This window comes from Mesocricetus auratus, unplaced genomic scaffold, assembly GCF_017639785.1.
Source record: "Mesocricetus auratus isolate SY011 unplaced genomic scaffold, BCM_Maur_2.0 Super-Scaffold_100004, whole genome shotgun sequence".
In the NCBI taxonomy this organism is placed as follows: Eukaryota; Metazoa; Chordata; class Mammalia; order Rodentia; family Cricetidae; genus Mesocricetus; species Mesocricetus auratus.
In genome coordinates, this window is record NW_024429189.1 from 23634787 (window position 1) to 23654269 (window position 19483).

The window sequence follows — 19483 nt, forward strand, 5'->3', positions numbered from 1 at the left end:
TAGGGTGGGTATGAGGAAAGAAATTAAAATTACTTGCAAATCATTTTATATTATTTATGATAATTATATGAAATCACTTTTGCAACATTTAGTGATGACAGTTGTTAGCACCTCACTATGCCATACAGGCTGGCCTTGAATTTAGAATCTTACCTTACTCTCTTGGGTGCTGGGACTATAGATATGTACCACCGTGCTTGCACAATATTCTGAGTTTACATGTATACTTATATAAATGTGTATACTTATAGTTGTTTATATTATATTATTTCATTCTCCATGTTATTTTAAAAGCTATTTTTAACATTTGAAGTACACATATTGAAGATTATACTTTTGAATGTAAATAGATACTGAAGTATTTTTTGTTTTTAAATAGCATTTTATTGAGTACGTAGTTTACTTAGCTGTTCCTTAATTATTGGACATTTTTAATGCAGAAATATTAAACTACACAAAATAGGGATGTCCTATGATATTTTATTGAGAGAGAAATCACTTATGTGAGAAGCCAAAAAAGCCAAGAACCAAAGGTCCACACACTGCTTTCAGGGTCACAACTGAAACCCAAAAGAATTAGCGTCTCCACCCCCTAGCTCTTTTACCAGTCCCCCCATGTTGTACATTCCTGTGACCACACCCAATCGGGCATGTTCAGCACTAAGGTTACGTAGATCTCTGCCTACACAGTTTAGTTCCATTAATGGGTGTATAGGTATAGACACTGCCAATGACACTGGTGAACTTCTTTGAATCTTGAATTTTTGCCTGCCCTTGTGATAGTGTGAGGAAAATTTTTATGATGTAGAGGAGGTTAAAGTACTAATTATATGGAGAAAATGGCACACATTTTCATAGGCTATGATAAAACCAAGTGAAGACTGCAACACAGGCCATGTTTGAGGATGTGTTTGTTGGGGTAGACAGAGCAAGGCAGAGGCTCACTGCTTCTCTCTTAAGTCACGTAGGGGCTAGGTGACAAAGAAGAAGGCAGACATGGGTTTAAAACATTTTCCCTTCCATGTCCTCCAACATTCAATTAAATTAAGGAACAAAAATTTAACTGAGATGATATATGGGGTAAAAAATAAAACTCTGACTTTTCCCCAACTGAGTAAATACAGTACTGATGATAGCCTTCAGTTTGTGACAGTTACAATGGGTTACTTAACTCTGGTGTGTGGACTGGATGGGAAATCTACGCTGCTGTGGTTTGATGAATGGACTCAGGGAGATTACATATACATATTTCCACACACCAGGGGATCCTTATTCATTGTGCTTACAATAGAAGTTATTATAGAATCAAATTTACAATAGAAAATATGCAGGCAAGTTAGTTGAGGCTATGTGAAGGACAAATTCAGGGATGGAGAACAGAGGAGAGGGAAGGAAGAAGTGGTCTGACACTAGATGACTGGAAGTTATAGATTAATCAGCTCACTTTGATATCTAGGAAAATAGAGGAATAAATCAAAGAGACAATTGATTTCCATACACTTCAAAGAGAAGAAAAAGTAGGATAACCACCAACATGACTTAGAAAAGTAAATCACTCCGAGTTAATCTAATTTTATCCTCTGACACAATGACAGGATTTAAATATGAGGAGATGCACACAGAGTTCATATATCTTTACTTGAGTAAGGTTTGGGCTTTGTCTCTCATGACATTCTCATCAACCAGTAATGAAAATGCAGTCTTTGTTAAATGGAGGTATAGCTTGTTGTTTGTCAGTGAAACATTGACCTGCTGGAGAAATCTAATTAAGCATCAAAAAGAGTTTATTGTGAGCATACGTAGGATAGTAATATTACTTTCCATATTTTAATAATTTATAATATGGAATTACAGACTGGTAAAGTTGTGAAATATGCAGGAATTTGTAAGACTGTAAATTGAAATTTGAAATAAAAGTAGGGTGAAATGAATTGAATATTGAAATGTATCATTGATTTAAGTGGCACTTTAAAGATATCTATGGCTGGTGAGGTATTCTGACACTCTGCTGCTATAAATTAGAAAAAAATTTGGTACAGCTTTCTGCATTATTCAGGGAATCTACTTTCCTGTCTGTCCTTGCACTTTTTGTGATGTAATTCTATGTCCTTTAGCATGTTGTTTTCTAGACTCCACATACTCATTGATTTATGAATATTTCTTTCCACAGATTTTTAAGTACTTTATTGCTGCTTTGCAAAGAATGAAGAAATTGTGTTAAGTCCTCCAAAAATGAATCATTATTTTTGTAAGGCTGCTTTTCCCATACTTTTTCTCTAAAACTTTAAAAAACATTGATACCTTTGGTTACAATTTACTGAAAACTACATTAAAAGGTTATTAAACTTACCCAGTGTAATACTGAGTATGCATATGGGTTGGTACATGACAATATGAAGAACTGGAGCCACTGTGGGTTATTTAAGTCGGAAATGGATTCTGTGCTGTGAGTGCCACTGGCTGCAGTAATTGTGAAATGTAACCTGATTTGGGAACTGTGCAAGTTGGAAAATTATGGACATCAGAATTAATAAAATATGGTTCAAAAAGTCATATGCCTCATTCTGGTTAACCCAGCAATGGTCTTTCTTCACATTTTTATCCAACGGAATCTTTTGTGCTCCATCACAAGACATATGCACAAGAGCCTTTGTAGCATTTTGGTTTTGAAGCAAATGTTTGGTGACAACCTAAGAGTTTAAAAGTAGAATAATTGATGGTATGTTACAGCAGTGGGATAATAACTAGTAGCATGAATATGTAATGTGATGCTAAAAATTGTGATAAAGCCATATCAGGAAATTGACAATGAAGTAAAAGAACCAGTTTTAAGAGTGTATATGGGGCTGGGCGGTGGAGGCACACACCTTTAATCCCAGCACTCAAGAGGAAGACACAGGCAGATCTCTGTTAGTTCGAGGCCAGCCTGGTCTACAAAACAAGTTCCAGGACAGGCTCCAAAGCTACACAGAGAAACCCTGTCTTGAAAAACAACACACACACCCACCCACACCCACACACACACACACACACACACACACACACACACAATTTAAAAATAAAATCAAATCTTAAAAATGAGTGTATGTAGTGCAATCAACTATTCTATGAAAGTGCAAACAGAGTAGTTATAATGAAAGTATATTATTATAGAAATTATATGTGATTTTTAAAAAATGTTTCTATTTCCTGAAATAGAGCAAAATATTTTAGAATTTTTAGAAAACCAATTATATTAGAAAAAACAGCCTATTGTGATATTGTTTAAAAACGATATCTTTGATAATAGGTTTTAAAAATTTCTGACAGCCTTCATTAATTTTTTTAATACTTGATTGCTATTAAGTTTACGTAACTTACTGGGTATTATTATGTGGTTTATTAAAAAACCTAAAACTATATTCTATATTTGTCTTTGTTCACATATATTTACATGTTTAATACACACGTATTTGAAATGTATAACATGAATAAATAGCTTTAAATATCATGTTTTTATTAAATTTGTTCTTTGACAGTTTCATATGTGTACTGAAGGCATTTTGCTTGCTCTCACTATAGTCTTCTTTTCTCTTCCATCCATGGCAAACCTGTGGTGTCTTTACCAGCTCCATATCTGTTTTGTTTTGTGACCTACTGAGTTTATCTATGGTTGTCTGTGTGATCACAGGTTTGGGAGTAATCATCAGAGCATGGTATGCAAATCCATGGTTCCAAAACTGGGGGCAATGATGTTTCCAGAATCTGTCGGTATTTCAACAGAAAGTAATGGGGCTCTGGGAGTTCCTATCCTATCCATGACACACTGTTGACAGGTACAACACAGTTGCTTCGAGTTCATGGTTGCAAATGTTGTATCCTGCCTAAAATGAAACATTTCACAGTATTTCCCCCATATTTTAGCTTTGATTCCCTAAGCAATATTCCCTAAGCTTTAGAAGAGGTGATAGGTGTCCTGTATAGGGATGAACACATGTCCTTCACTTACTCTCAGCATCTCGAGAAGTCATGAGTCTTGGCATTCATCACCAATTATTTCAGAGAGAAGTTTCTTAGGTTAAAGCTGAAAGTGGCATTCATCTGTGTCTATAAACAAAAATATTTAGAAGACATTTTGATGCTATATTGTAGCTAAAAGTAGTTATCTGTTCCACCTTAGTGCCTATCACCTACCAAACCCAAGTTTTTTGATCCTATGACAAGTCTAGGCATACATTCTGTTGTGAAGCTGGCTTCAAATAAACTCGTCGCAGTTGGTAACTCTGTTACAGTCAGGTCATTAATGTGCAAGTGTCTGGTGGGTTAGTATTGTAGTTCATGAGGTTCATATTTGGGCAAGACCATTAACCTTTTTTTTTTACAAGCACCTTATCTAGTGCCTTTTGGCACTCTGAGAGTTAGGCATTTGGAAGGAAGTGTCTAGTTCAGTTCCAGCTCAAAATTAATTGTAATCAAGGTCTGTGATAGATTCAGTGATAGTGTCTTTTCATCTCATTGTTTTAGGCAGCCAAGAGGGAATGTCTTGCATTGTTTTGTGGCTTTCTGCGATCTCCTTGATGAGCAACTCAGAAAGAGGTTACACACACTGACAGTGGAAATTTGTTTAATATCCTTGGTTTATAGGAGTAGCTTCATTCATCCCTGCAGGGTGTCTCGCTTCATATTTGTGTTTACACTATGTTTTAATTGGATTACAAGACAATAGCAAATTACAGGATAATAGGTTGCACATGAGTTTATATATGTGTATGTGTGTAGGTGGTGGGGGTGTATTTTTTTGAGACAAGGTTTCTCTGTGTAACCCTGACTATCCGTGAATTCACTGTGTATATGAGGCTGGCCACAAGCTCGGAAATGCCTGCCTGTGCCTCCTGAGTCCTGAGGTTAAAGGCATGAGTCACCATACTTGGATGACTTTTTCATATATGTTGTGTCAGTAGGTTGTTGTCTGTTCCTTTTTTTCCCACAATAGCCTCTGTAGGACGAATTCTAATTGTTATTAATAATAAAAACATGGTGTGTGTGTGTGTGTGTGTGTGTGTGTGTATACACATTTTCATTATCAGTTCGTCAACTGGTGAACAACTAGGCTGTTTACATTTTGAAAAGTCCTTATGCCTTTATCCTTTACTTCTGCCCTTTTTTTATCCTAGAATTTGCAGAATTTCAGGTTTATGCTGAAGCCTTTGATCCATTTGGGGTTTATTTTTGTGCAGGTTGAAAGCTAAGGATACAGTTTCATTCTTTTACATATGGCTATCAGTTTTCCAAATATCATTTGTTAAAGATGCTGTCTTTTCCCTGGTGTGTATTTCTAGCATCTTTGTCAAAGCACAAGTGACTGCTATTACACGAGTTTAACTACGTCCTTTACATTGTTCCATTGATCTGCATGTCTGTTCTTGTGCCAGTCCCATGCTGCTCTTATTTACTCCCGCTCTGCAGTATAACTTGAAATCAGCACGGTGATGCTTGCAGCATCATCCATTTTTCTCAGTATTGCTGCATCTACCCATGGGCTTTTAACATGAATTCTAAGTTTTATGCTGTAAAGAATGACATGGAGATTTTGATTAGGATTTCATTGAATCTATAATTTGCTGTGGCTAGGGTGGTAATTTCCATAGTATTCATTATTCCAATGTTTTATTTGATTGCTTTAATCTGAGTTCTGTATTTTTCATTGTAGATGTCTTTTACCTCTTTGGTTATATTTATGTTTTTATTTTTTTCTAAAATATATTGATCTATTGTTAATTATATTGCTTCCTGGTTGATATCTTAATGTATTTTTAGTACTATAAAGACTGTTAATTTTTGTATATCAATTTCTGTCTTGTTACTTTATGGAAATTTGTTAGATTTTTGATTTTAGGGTTATGGGTATGGTTAGGGTTCTGGTTGTGGCCAGAGTTGGTGTTGTAGTTAGATTTAGATAAGGGTGTCACGTAGGGTTAGGGTTAGGGTAGGATTAGCGTTAGATTTAGGCAACATCTGCTAGTGTATTATTATGTTATTTGAGCTGATTCTAAGTTTTTAAAATGTAGGTAATTTGAGCTATAACTTTCCCTTTAGGACTACATTTCTTGTATACCATATCTTTTTGTGTACTGCTTTTTGTTTGTCATTTAATTCCTTGAATTTTTATTCTTTGTATGACACATTTATTATCGCTCAATAGTGTTGCTGTTTAATGTAAATGGTTTTTTTGTTTGTTTTGAAGTTGATTTCAAGCTTTATTATATTGGGGTCAGGTAGAATACATGGCCTATTTCAATTTTCCTGTATACATTGAGATTTTCTTTTTGCCTCAGTATGTGCTCTAGTTTGTAAAAACTTCCATGAACTTTTGGGAAAAATAAGTTCTGTAGTGTTTGGGTGGAATATTCTGTAGCTGTCTTTTAGACCCATTTAATCTTATTTTTGTAATTTATCTCCAATATTCCTTGTTAATTTTTTTCTGTATCTGTCTGTTGTTGAAAGTGGGGCATTAAAGTCACCATTATTACTGTGTTGTTGTTGGTTAATCTTTGGCTAATACCTAGTAGTATTTGTAAAGTTAGGTGCACCTGAGTGTGAGCATTTTGAGGGTTGTAGTGTACTCTTGTTGGCTTGTTCTCTTGATACCTTCTAATTACACTTGTGCTGAAGTTCATTTTGTCAGATACTAGAATAGCTCCTCTCCTTTTTTCTAGTCCCGTTTACTGGAATAATTTCCCCTCCATCTGTTTACTCTAAGTTATTGTCTTTCTTCTGAGATGATGTATGCTTCTTGTAGACAACAAGATGAAAAATCCAGTTTTCAAAATTATTTGACTAGTTTTTGCCTTGTCATTGGGGAATTGAAAACATTAATTTTGAAAGTGATTTTGATAGATGTGTATTAGTTGCTACCATTTTTGCCCTGTTTGCTTTTTAGCTTTATTTTCCAAAATTGCTGTCCTAGCATCACCCCCGCCACACACACACACACACACACACACACACACGTACACACACACACATACACACACATACACACACACACATACACACACACATACACACACATACACTCATACACACACATACACTCATACACACACATACACACATACACACACATACACACACATACACACACATACACACACACATACACATACACACACACAGTCACTTAGATATACTTATCCTTCTCTTCACTCAAATTATTTCTTTGACTGTTCTTTGTTAAGATTTCTTGGTGGCTTTAGGTTCCTTGCATCTCTGAGGTGAAAGGTTTCTCTAATGGAAGGTTTGTAGCTCTGAAGGGAAAGGTATCCTAGCCTGGGATTGATGCAGTCTATAGCCTGATAGTAGACTTTTTTCTCTTTAGGGCAGAGCTTGACTGCCTGCATCATGAGGGCCTGAAATTGGCCATTGAAGTAGTCTGAAGGATGGGCCGGGCCACATGTGTGCCTGGAGGTGTTTACACACACACACTCTTATACTCACAAGTGCATAATTTAAAAGTCTCTAAAAATTTGACAATTATATTTAATTGTGTACTACACAAAATAAAGGAAGAGGGGGGTATATAACTAACGATTTCTTCATATTATTTTATTTTTATACCTTTATTATTTAAAAATTTTTAAATTCAAATATAGTTTGATCATATTTTTCCCTCTCCCAAGTTCATCCAGATCCTCTCCTCCTCTACATAACCTACTTTAAGTTATTTCTCAAAACAACAGCAAAAAAACCCCAAAAAACTAAACCCAATATAACAAAATGTCCAAAACATAGAAAAAAATACAGCACCACCCCAACCAAACCAAAAGAAAACATAACAATCAAGCACCAATGAACTGTTGTGGGTCTGGAGTTACCTGGAGATTTACCATGACCATAAATAATTTTAATAAGACAAATTTATTATTAAATAATTAATTCAATATTAAGTAATGATGCCAGATACTAACTGTACGAGAACTGGAAGCGAGTGTTCCCAAGATGCAGCATTTGGTCACATCGACCCAGGGTTTACAAAATCAAATCCCACAAGATTGCATGTATTTTTTCTGCATCTAGGCAGAATCTAATTCTAAGATATGCATCTTGAAGTTGTCCTATGCATTGAGTAGAGTAAGCAAGTTTTTTTTTTACAACAGAAGAAATAGCAGTTAGTCTTATGACTTTTTGTATTGGTGGAACAGCAAATTTTACAAGATCACCTAATTTAAGGATAGTCTTCAACATGGGGAAAAGGGAAAAGTGCTGCTAGGGTACAGCCTGTACAAACCAGGGTCTTCCATTACAGAGGCAGCTTTGATTTTTGGTCTCTCAAGTATAGTAAGTCTAAACTTTAAATGTGACTATAACCAAATAAAAGCACCCGTGGATTCAATTATTTACTGGTCAACTACCCCTGAATATGAAATCTGTCCTGGAATGGTCAATATACCCAATGCCACTCTGTTAGAGATAACTGATTTTCCCTTTCACAGCAGATATGACAGTTCTGTTGTTAACCTTTACCATAGTGGCAGTGGCTAGGTTTACATCCATCCATTTGTTATTTTTTAATATAACAATATTAATATAATATAATATAATAAATATGTAATAAAATATAATAAAATAAAAACTATTACATCAAAGTCAGACAAGATAGATCACCAGAAGGAAAAGAACCAAAGAGAACGCCCAAAAGCCATATACACACTCATTCACATGCTTAGTTTCCCATAAAAACAATAAACTGGAAGCCGTAATATAAACACAGAGGACCTGGTGCAGACCTGTGCAGGCTCTGCGCTTGCTGCTTCCGTCCCTGTGAGTTCATATGAGTTTGGCTCATGGTGATTTATAGGTCCTTGTTTTCTTCGTGTACTTCATCCCCTCTGGCTCTTACATTCTTTCCAAGTCCTCTTCCATGCAGGGTTACCTGAAGTCTGTAGGCAGGGACTTGATGGAAACATCACATTTAGTGGTGAGTGGTCCAAGTTTTTTCATTATCTATGTAATACCTGTCTGTGGATCTCTATATTTGTTCTTATCTACTGCAGGAGGTAGTTTTTCTAGCAATGGTTAAAGAAGGCACTGGCCATGTTTGTCCTTATGGGTCTGGGATAACTCATGCAGGATTATTTTTCCTAGTCCCAACCATTTACCTGTAGATTTTATAATGACATTTATAATGGCTGCATAATATTCCATCGTGTAGTGTAACACATTTTCATTTCCCATTCTTTTGTTGAAGGGAATTTAGGTTGTTTCCAAATTCTGGCTATTATGAATAGAGAGAGCATCAATGAACATGGTTAAGCAAGTGTTTCTCTGGTATGATGAAGCACCCTTCGGGTATATGTCCAGGAGTGGTAACTTAGGGTTTATATTGCTGCAATCAAACACCATGACAAAAACAACTTCAGGAAGATTTGTTCACAGTTCCATATAACTTTGTTTGTTTGTTTTTTTGAGACGGAGTTTCTCTGTGTCTTTGGAGGCTATCCTGGAACTGGCTCTTGTAGACCAGGCTGGCATGGAACTCACAGAGATCCTACTGCCTCTGCCTCCTGAGTGCTGGGATTAAAGGTGTATGCCACCACTGCCTGGCTATAACATTTTATCATTAAAAGCACTGAGGGGAGGAACTCACAGGAGGTAGGAACCTGGAGGAAGGAACTGATGTACAGGCCATGAAGGAGTGCTACCTATCACCTTGATCCTCATGACTTGCTCAGTCTGCTTCATTATAAAAACCAGGACCACGAGTTCAAGGATGACAAATACCATGGGCTGGGATTTCCCCCATCATTCACTAACTAAAAAAATGGCTTACATGTCTTCCTAAAACCAGATCTTATAGAGGCATTTTGTTAATTGAGGCTGCCTCCTCTGACTTTATCTGTGTCAAATTGATACAAAACTATCCAGTACAGATAGTGTAGCTTAGATCTTGAACTAGACTCTGTCTCAGTTTTCTAAGGAACCACAATGTTGAATTCCAGAGTGGCTGTACAAGTTTGCACCCTCACTACTAAGGGAAGGGTGTTTCCCTTGCTTCATATCCTCAACAACTTAAACTGTCATTTGTGTTATTGATCTTAGCCATTCTGATAGGTATAAGATGGAATCCCAAAGTAGTTTTGATGCCCATTTCCCTGATGGCTAAGGATGTTGAACATTTCTTTAAGTGTTTGTCAGCCATCTGAGAATCCTGTGTTTAGATCTGTATCCATTTTTTTTACTTGGGTCATTTGTTTTCTTGATATCTTGTTTCTTTAGTTCTTTATATATTTTTAGATATTAGCCCAGTATTGGATGTATAATTGGTAAAAATCTTACCCCACTCTGTAGGCTGACACTATGTTTAAATGACAGTATCATTTCAGCCTTTCATGAAGTCCTACTAATTAATTGTTGATCTTAGTGTCTGTGCTAATGGTGTTCTGTTCATAAAGTTTTTCCCTGTGCCAACAAATTCAAGGACATTTCCCACTTTTTCTTCTATCGGGTTCAGCATATGTATTTTCTTTCTTTGTTTTTCAAAACAGGGTTTCTCTGTGTAGCGTTGGAGCCTGTCCTGGCAGTAGATCTGTAGACCAGGCTGATCTTGAACTCACAGAGATCATCCTGCCTCTGCTTCCTGATTGCTGGGATTAAAGGCATGCGCCCCCACTGCCTGGCTACTTATGTGGTTTTACAATGAGATCTTTGGCCCACTTGGAGTTGAGTTTTGTGCTGGGTGATCAGTATGGATCTATTTGGATTCTCCCACAAGAAGCCATCCAGTTTGACCTGCATGTTTGTTTCAGATGGTGTCTTTTTTTCCAGTGTGTATTTCTGACTTATTTATAAAAAAAATCAGGTGTCTATAGGTGTGTGGATTTATGTCTGTGTCTTCAATTCCATTCCATTGATCAACTTGTCTGTTTTTGTGGCAATCCCATGCACTTTTAATTACTATAACTTCATAGAACATTGAAATTAGAGATGGTGATACTACGAGAATTCTTTTATTGTTCAGGATTGTTTTAGAATCCTGGGGTTTTCTTTGTTGTTTATTCATATGAAGTTGAGAATTTTTCTTTCCAGGTCCATCAAAGTTTTGTTGGGGATTGCATTCAATCTGTCCACTGCCTTTGGTATATGGCCGTTTTGGCAGTGTCAATCCTACTGATTCATTAGTGTTGTAAATCCTTCCATCTTCTGATATCTTGTTCAACTTTTTCTTCAGTAACTTAAATTTTTTATCATACAAGTTTTTCACTTGCTTGGTAAGAGATACTCTGATTTGGTGTAAACAGACACACATCCTTTTTCTTTTTTGCCTGCATCAAAGTTTTTGTGTCTGTTTCCTAAGAATAAGGTAATTTTCTTCATACAATCAAAGTACAACTATTAAATTTAACAGATTTTACATCTCCATAGTCTTTTTTTTGTTCTGTTTTGTTTTTTGTTTTTTATCTCACTGTAAATAGTTTTGCTTGTAGATGCATTTGTTATTCTTATTTTAATTATTTTTAATCTGGAAATTTTTCAGCATCTGTAATTACTTTGGTGATTCAAAAGTTGAGAGAGAGATTTTATACAAAGCCCTCCAGTTGCATACATTTGGTGTTTCTTAATGATTAATTCAGTTTATGCATTTTTGGCATGCACATTCAGAGAGATGTTGAATACTTCTTAAGTACATCCGATGTTTCTATCCCATTATTGATATGGCTGCCCTTGACAATTAGGTAAGGAAGTCTCTGCCAAATTTCTCCACTGAAAGTCAACCTTCTCCTGTACAATTAATAGCTAATTTGTGGAGAGATGCTTCCAGACTTTTGAGATGTATTGTTCTCAATCATGCTTTTAGCCACTAGTGCTGACACATTGGTATTTTCTTCATAGCTACTTTACATAGTGTTTGTATAATGCTGGTTTTTCTACCTTCTTCTTATTGCTGTTTTCATAGGGGGTCATTCAGCTCAAAGGTAGAGTTTACTGGGTTTATTTTAGACTTAGGCTCTTCTATTTTATTCTAATCTTTCTAATATTATTTTCTTTCATTTCCTAGGAGTTATGGCTTCATCCTGTGGTATACTGTTGAAACTCATGTCAGTATCATGTAGATACACTCATATCTTTATAAATTACTCATTTTTCAAACAGAAAAATTGTCACCTTAAATTCCATGTCTGTTTTTTTGAATCTAGAAAATGATGTGAAAAGATGCTCAAAGTGACAGAAATTTCACTAGTAAAGAGTAAACTCAAACCATCATAGTTCTAAGAAACTATCTAGGGATTGTGTATCTGGGAGTTGTTGCTGAAGGTGCTTCTTTTGTACTGCCAGGTCCTGCAACCACCTTAGCTCCAAATAAACACACAAACACTGTATTAATTATTAATCTATTGGCTAGTATCTTGGGCTTCTTATTGGCCAGCTCTGTCTTGAATATTAACCCATTTGTATTAATCTATATATTTCCACATGGTCTTATCTTACTGGAGAACACTTGGTGTGTCCTTTCTTCCCAGTCCTTACATGGTAACCCTCTTTGGCAGGCTATCTCTGCCTACCTTTCCCAGAGATAGGTCCTAGTCCCACCTATCTTCATGCTTCATTGGCCAGAGAGTGTTTTATTCATAAACCAGTAAGAGAAATGTATATACAGAAGGATATCCCCCATCATGTGGTTTCAGGCCTTTACATATCAAAAATTCTCAAAAACTGTTGAATTTTTAAAAAAATCTTGCAATATGCCCTGGATTAGTCAAAATTGTTAGAAAGCTCATTAGTGTTCAACATTCTCCTGCTTAAGTTTTTAAATTTAAAATTAAATTGAAATTTTTCATTTATAATTGTATGTTATATGATGAATAGGAAGTATCTCTCAATGAGAAATTATTGTTTGAGATCATTAGTTCCTTTGATGTACTGACAATTTGTGCTTGTACGTTTCTCCCTTAGCTTTAAACACTGTCAGAGATGAGTCAGGTGAGATAGCTGGGGTAGTAAAGTGCATGCTGCCAAGTCTGATGATCTGAATTCAATTCTCTAGGCTAACATATGTCAGGGACAAGAAGGCTAATGAAAGGGGAGGATCAGCTCCTGTCAAGGCGTGTGTGCACATACCCCGACCGGAAATAATACATTAAAAAGTGACTGGTTTAAAAAATATCAAATATGTATTTAAAGGAATGGTACTTCAAATCCAAATAATTAAAATGTGTATATAGATTAAGACAATGAATCCAGAGCACCTAGTTTGGGGGGTGTAGCAGACAACAGTATTCTAAGGAGTTGTTTCAGTGAACGAAGGAAGCATATGCATGTAAAGGAAGACAGAAGCTTCATCCTTACAGCACAAAGGGCTAATGGGAACTGGTGAGAAAGGAAGACTTAGACCATGGCCAAAGCATTCCAGGAGAGTTTGCAGAGTAAGAGTACAGAAAATGTATTACATATGAGAAGAAACAGAACTATTTTGTAAGTTCTCTGAGCCGTCTTACCATTCTTTATTCTTATATTACTTGTGCAGGATCTTATAAGAAGTCTTCATTTAAAAATATTGTTTTAGTCAGTGTTCTATAGCTGTGAAGATACTTTATGACTAAGGCACCTCTTCTAAAAGAGAGCATGTTTGGAGGCTTGCTTAGCTTCAGAGGATTAGTCCATTATCATCATGGCTGGGAGCATGGTGGCAGCCAGGTGGGATACTGAAGAAGTAGCTGAAAACTACACCCTTATCACTCTTATCTTCGGGGGTGGTGTGGGGGGAACTGGTCTGGGCTTTATGAACCACAAAGCCCACCCTAAGAGACACATCTCCTACAAGACCACAACAATAATCATTCCTAAACAGTTAACTAACAATGGACTAGACATTCAAATTTATGATCTTATGGGAGCAATTTTCATTTAAAACAACACAACAATTTGCCATTTAAAAATATATGAAACAAGCAAACAAACAAAAATATGTTAGCCATCTTTCAGCTTACAGCAAACAGTGTAATGCATTGAGATGCATTAACATGTGTATTATAATGTAATATTAAAATCAGGATAAACTTCTTAATATCAAACAAACATTTATGTTATCAAAGTGAAACATTTATATTTATTCTAGCTTTTTAAAGTTACATGAATCGATATATTACACTGCATTATTATTCATAGTCATCGCATCCTTAGCTCCCCAGCTTAGTGCCTATTTAAACAAGGTCTCCCCATTTTCTTTTTTCCCCTACACTCCATAACTACTTGTCATCACTGATTTACCACCATCTTCCGTAAGATTAATATTCTGAATCCCTAGATTAGTAAAAAGTATTATTTTTGCCTTTCTATGCCTGACTCATTTCACTTACAACAATGATCTCGTGTTTAAATATTGAAAATCATAGATTTAATATTTTATGGCTTGTTTACCATTTTATTTATCAGCTCAGTTGATAATTGCTATTTTTTCTTTCCCATTTGGTGAATACGTGAATAGCCTTCCAGTGAACATGGAGGGTTTCAACAGACTGATAGTATTTTTGCAGGAGTATGATTGTTGGATGATGTGGTGGCTGTGTTTTGAATTTTTTGTCTTCTATAATGAATATACTAATTGCCATCCCTGTATGAGGACTATCTTTCTCTTTTTTGTTTCCTGCTCTTTCTTTCCTCAGTCTCTTTGATGACAGACATACTTGCCACAGTGAGATAATATCTCATCATTGTGATATGCAATTTTCTGATGACCAGTGATAATGAATGCTTTTTTAAATTCTGTGTTTCTATGACTTTTGGTAAATGTGTTTTTAAGACTATTGTCAATTTTTAAATTGGGTCATTAGTTTCTTTGAGTTTTTTGAAGTTCCTTGCATATTCTTAATATCAGCTTCTCACCTAATATGTGTTTTGCAGATATTTTATTGGACTCCTCCATATGATTTTCCTTTGCTCTGCAGAGGGCTTTAAGTGGAGTGCCATCTTATTTGCTTATTGTCTGCACCTTTGTGGTCTTGTTTAGGAAATACTTGTTCTTTCCAATGTGTTGACACATATTTTTTTAACCTTTCTCTCAGTGCATTTGTGCTTTTCTGGTTTTATTCTTATGTTTGTGATCAGTTTTAAGCTGTCTATTATAACATGGAGATGGGAGTCTAGTTTCCTTGTTTTGTGCATGATATCCAATTTCTCACTACTGCTTATTAGACAAACTGTGCTTTCCCTAATTTGTCCTTTTGCTGTTGGAAATCAGTTGGCTGTTAACGAAAGGATTTGTTTACTTCTAGGCACTCCGTGTTTCCTTTTAAGCCAACACCATGCTGTTTGATTGCTACAGCTTTGTGGTATATTTGAAGTCCCATAGCAAGGCACCACTGGCTTTGTTCCTTTAACTATCTGGTTTTATTCTTTTTATTATCTTTTTATTTTGTATATGTGTATGTGTGGCTCCATACAAACTTTAATGATTGGTGTTATAATTGTATGTGTAATATCATCACTCAAATTTGATTATGCTCCCAGTTTATAACTTATCACAGACATGTCCAACATTTTATATTATGAAAATAGGTAATCTATAATGCTCACACTCGAAGAGTTTTAATGTGTTTATCTGCAAAGTTTTTGCTGGAGAATGAAATAAATACACATGAAATCTCATAATAATTAAGTACATTTATGACTTTGTGTAGGGTTCCATTCATAAATGTCGTCAGCTTCACATGGTCCAAGGATTCCTGGTAGTGCATACCTACCTCTTAGCTGGCACTGAGAGATGAAACTTCAGTTATAAGGTTAGTTGTGAAGCAGTGACCACCTCCTACTAACCCTGTCCAATTGAGAAGCCAGATGATTTGTGCTCATCTCAGTGTCCTGTAACATGCATTTACTTAATAGGCACATGAATATAACAATATGCTTATTATTGTAGCTTAATTATTTTATTGAAATTATATTGGAAGAGAAATTTATCTATTCTAAGTTCTAGGAACTCAGAAAAGTGAAATTCATAGAAATACCTAGTTTGTTGGCTCTTTCTAGGTTTTCCCTTTTTAGTTAGCATCGTCTTGATAACTTTATCTTGTTCTTTCCTCTCTGTCAGAAACTATGTGTTAAGTCAAGTAAAATCATCTACTAGTGGCCCAGGTAGAGACGAATCCCATCCTGATCTTTTTGGTATGCTCTAGGAAGATAAATGAGGCCTCAGCTTATTACACTTGTCCTAAATGTCACAAATTACACTGGTCTTTGAAACTAGCATTACTCTGAAGAAGCTTGCTGCTCATAGGATTTGTAACTACAATGTGCCTGGTCTTTCTGAAATAATATGTACTTTAAAGGGCTTAATGCAATTTTCATTAGTTGGTGGTTTGTTTCTTTTTGAATAACTCTCTTCAATAAAAAGCACACTTAGTAGCATCAAAGTCACTTAAATAGAAATACTTTTGACTTCAAAGTTAATATGCCCTTTTAATACAAATCCTTCAAAACAAATTAATTAATAAAGCCTGATTAAATCACTTTCTTCAATTCAGGTTGACATTGCAGAAAGCAGAAGCCATCTGTGACTGTGTTTTGTGAGGTGTAAAAACAGTGCTTTTCTCAGTACATGACTTTCAATTAGAACTGAAATGCAATTACAAAGTGAGTTGGTGAAAAATTCTGGATAATTCCAGCAGAATTATCTTCTAACTCAGTAATCTTTATGTTTAGACAAAGGTGCATTTAAGAATTTTTTTAAAAGTTAAAAGTTATGTGTGATTTGGTTAGTCACCTTAAATCTCTACCTAAGTTTACTCTTAAGCATACTGTAGTTCTGAGTTGCTTTGATGTGAGTTTTATCAGTATTTTGTATAAACTGCATTTAGAGGTTATTCTGGAGTTTGAATGCTATATTCTTGTCTCTTATGAGTATCCTTGACAACATTTTAAAATAATCACATGTATATGAAAAAATTTTCTGTTCACCAGCCTTTGTATTTTGTGGCTCTATAGCGTGTATTTTGCAATAATTTTGTTTATAATAGGAATGTATATAGTGCCTGTTTGTAGACCTTCCTCATTTTCTCTGTGACATTGTCAAATTTCTTACATTTGGATTTTTATCCTTCACAGATGCATTTTGTAGGAGTACTTTGAAGATGAATGTTTTCAAATCATTTTGAAATAGCCAAGCACCATACACTGTAAGTGATCTGTAATTTTGTTTTTCACAGTCATGCTGAATGTTTTTGACAGACAATCACAAAAGAACACATTCATTTTTACAGTTTTTGACACTCACAATTACAGAAAGAAAATGTGTATAAAGCTAGGAAATGAGGTGTTTGTAAGTTCTATTTAAGTTGTGTATTTTCCAGTTTTGTAATTACTGATTTTACTGTTGGTATAGCTATTCTCATAGAACATTCTTATTTATTCCCTCAGTGAGAGTTTAGTCACATCTTAACTGACAAAAATAATGAAGGTTTAGTGATATTAGCCAGCTGCTGATGAGAAGTTTTTTAAAAGTACATCAGATTGATATATATATATATATATATATATATATATATTGAGTTTTTTCACATTAGGTGCTTTATATGTAAACAATACATTTATTTCTTCCCTAACATTTTACGTTCTTATTATTACTCTATGTTTAAATGAGAAAACTGGGAGCCTCAGAGCTTTCATGATTTGCTCAATATTTCTTCAAAGTGGGAAGTCTAGGTTTCATTATGTTCTTATTGCTTCTTTGGAATTTTGGTTTTGTGCAAACATTATCATCTGAGTGTTGAAAAGGACTTTTACAATTGTTTGTTGTTCACATTGTTGATTTTTTAACATGTCATTGGATTCTTTTATTTAAGTGATACCTCATTCCCTAATTAGACAGTTTTCCATTATTAGGAAGTAAATAAAGTGTAAATTCATGAAAGGATGTTGAATTTTTATTTGATAAAATAAAAATCAGATTGCTGAAGTTCTTATGTCTTCATTCATTAAAACAAACAATCAAACTCCTCAAAAATCATGTTGGGGATATAGGCCAGATGTAGAGCTCTTGCTTAATATGAGTAAGGTTCAATAAACAAAATAAATATTACAAACCACTCACCACAATTTAATGTTGTTTTGTATGGCAGAGATTGCAAGGACAATTGCACCTAACTGCCTTGTTAGGTTAATGAAACTTACTCGGGGGACAGCTTTTGTATAGGCTTCACAATTAAAATAATATGAATACAATGGTGACAGCACTGATATTTATGCATTTTCTCCTAATATAGCCCTGTCGATAATGAATAGGTACTTAAAAATGCAGACTGTGGATTCCAAACACCTGGCAATCCTGAACTTCTCACTTACTAGCAGTTAGACAATGAACAAATTCCATAATGTCATTTTAGAATGGGCATAAGAGTACTAATTGGGGCCGGGCGGTGGTGGCGCACGCCTTTAATCCCAGCACTCGGGAGGCAGAGGCAGGGGGATCTCTGTGAGTTCGAGGCCGGGCTGGACCGATAGCCTCCGAAACAATACAGAGAAACCCTGTCTCGTAACCCCCCCCAAAAAAAGAGTACTAATAGGGGTCTGTGTTTGGTATGGACAAGATCTATGAAGGCCAAGTGGACATGATTGGAGATGAATACAATGTGGAGAGCATTGATGGTCAACCTGGAGCCTTCACTTGCTATTTTGATGCAGGTCTTTCCTGAATTACAACTGACAATAAAGATTTTGGGGGCCTTGAAGGGCGCTGTGGATGGAGGCTTGTCTATTCTTCATAATAACAAACGATCCCCTGGTTATGATTCTGAAAGCAAGGGGTTCAATGCAGAAGTGCATTGGAAGCAGACTACATGTGTTACCTAATGGAGGAAGATGAAGATGCCAATAAGAAACAGTTCTCCCAGTACATAAAGAACAATGTCACCCCAGACATGATAGAGGAGATGTATAAGGAAGCTCATGCTGGTATGCGAGAGAACCAGTCTACAAGAAGAAGCCCAAGAGAGGGGTGAAGAGGTGGGACCGTCCCACAATGTCTGTGGCCCAGAAGAAAGATCAGGTTGCTCAAAAGAAGGCAAGCTTCCTCAGAGCTCAAGAACGGGCTGCTGAGAGCTAAAGCAATTTTCTATGAAGATTTTTTTTCAAAAAGATAGTAAACTTATTGACCAAGCCAAAAAAGAAAAGAGTAATAACTGTCTCGTCTCATTCATGTTGAACTAATATATACTGTAGATACTTATAGGTTGAATAAGTGTTAGTAGTTATTCCTTTGTAATTCAATTACTTTGAACATTCAAGTATTTTTGTTAATTAGACATCATAATTGATAATTGTGTCATATAAGTGTATGATATGGGTATTCAATGACCACTTTTCATTGAAATGATAAAAATAAACCAAATTTCAGTGATTTTTATAAGCAGCAAAATGTTCATTATACCTTTTGTTAGAAAATAAAACAGATAATCAATCTGCATGTACTCTGAATATATATATATAAATAAATGTTTGTGTGTGTGTGTGTGTG

At 35.4% G+C, this 19483-nt stretch overlaps 1 protein-coding gene and 1 pseudogene across 3 annotated transcripts in view; both read left to right on the forward strand.

Annotated features, from left to right (window-relative positions):
* Nucleotides 1-19483, forward strand: part of Galnt13 (polypeptide N-acetylgalactosaminyltransferase 13) — a 611901-nt gene that overhangs the window by 19675 nt on the left and 572743 nt on the right. Inside the window, exons 1-2 of one of the 3 annotated variants that reach the window (XM_040745358.1) lie at nucleotides 15649-15755; nucleotides 17077-17147. The exons of 1 other annotated variant lie outside the window; for it this stretch is intronic. The gene's annotated coding sequence lies outside the window, so the exon portion shown is untranslated. Of the gene's footprint in view, nucleotides 1-15648; nucleotides 15756-17076; nucleotides 17148-19483 lie in introns of those variants that run through there. One more of the 3 variants, XM_005068971.4, reaches the window with a different exon arrangement.
* On the forward strand, nucleotides 12949-19375 carry LOC101841260 (annotated as a pseudogene).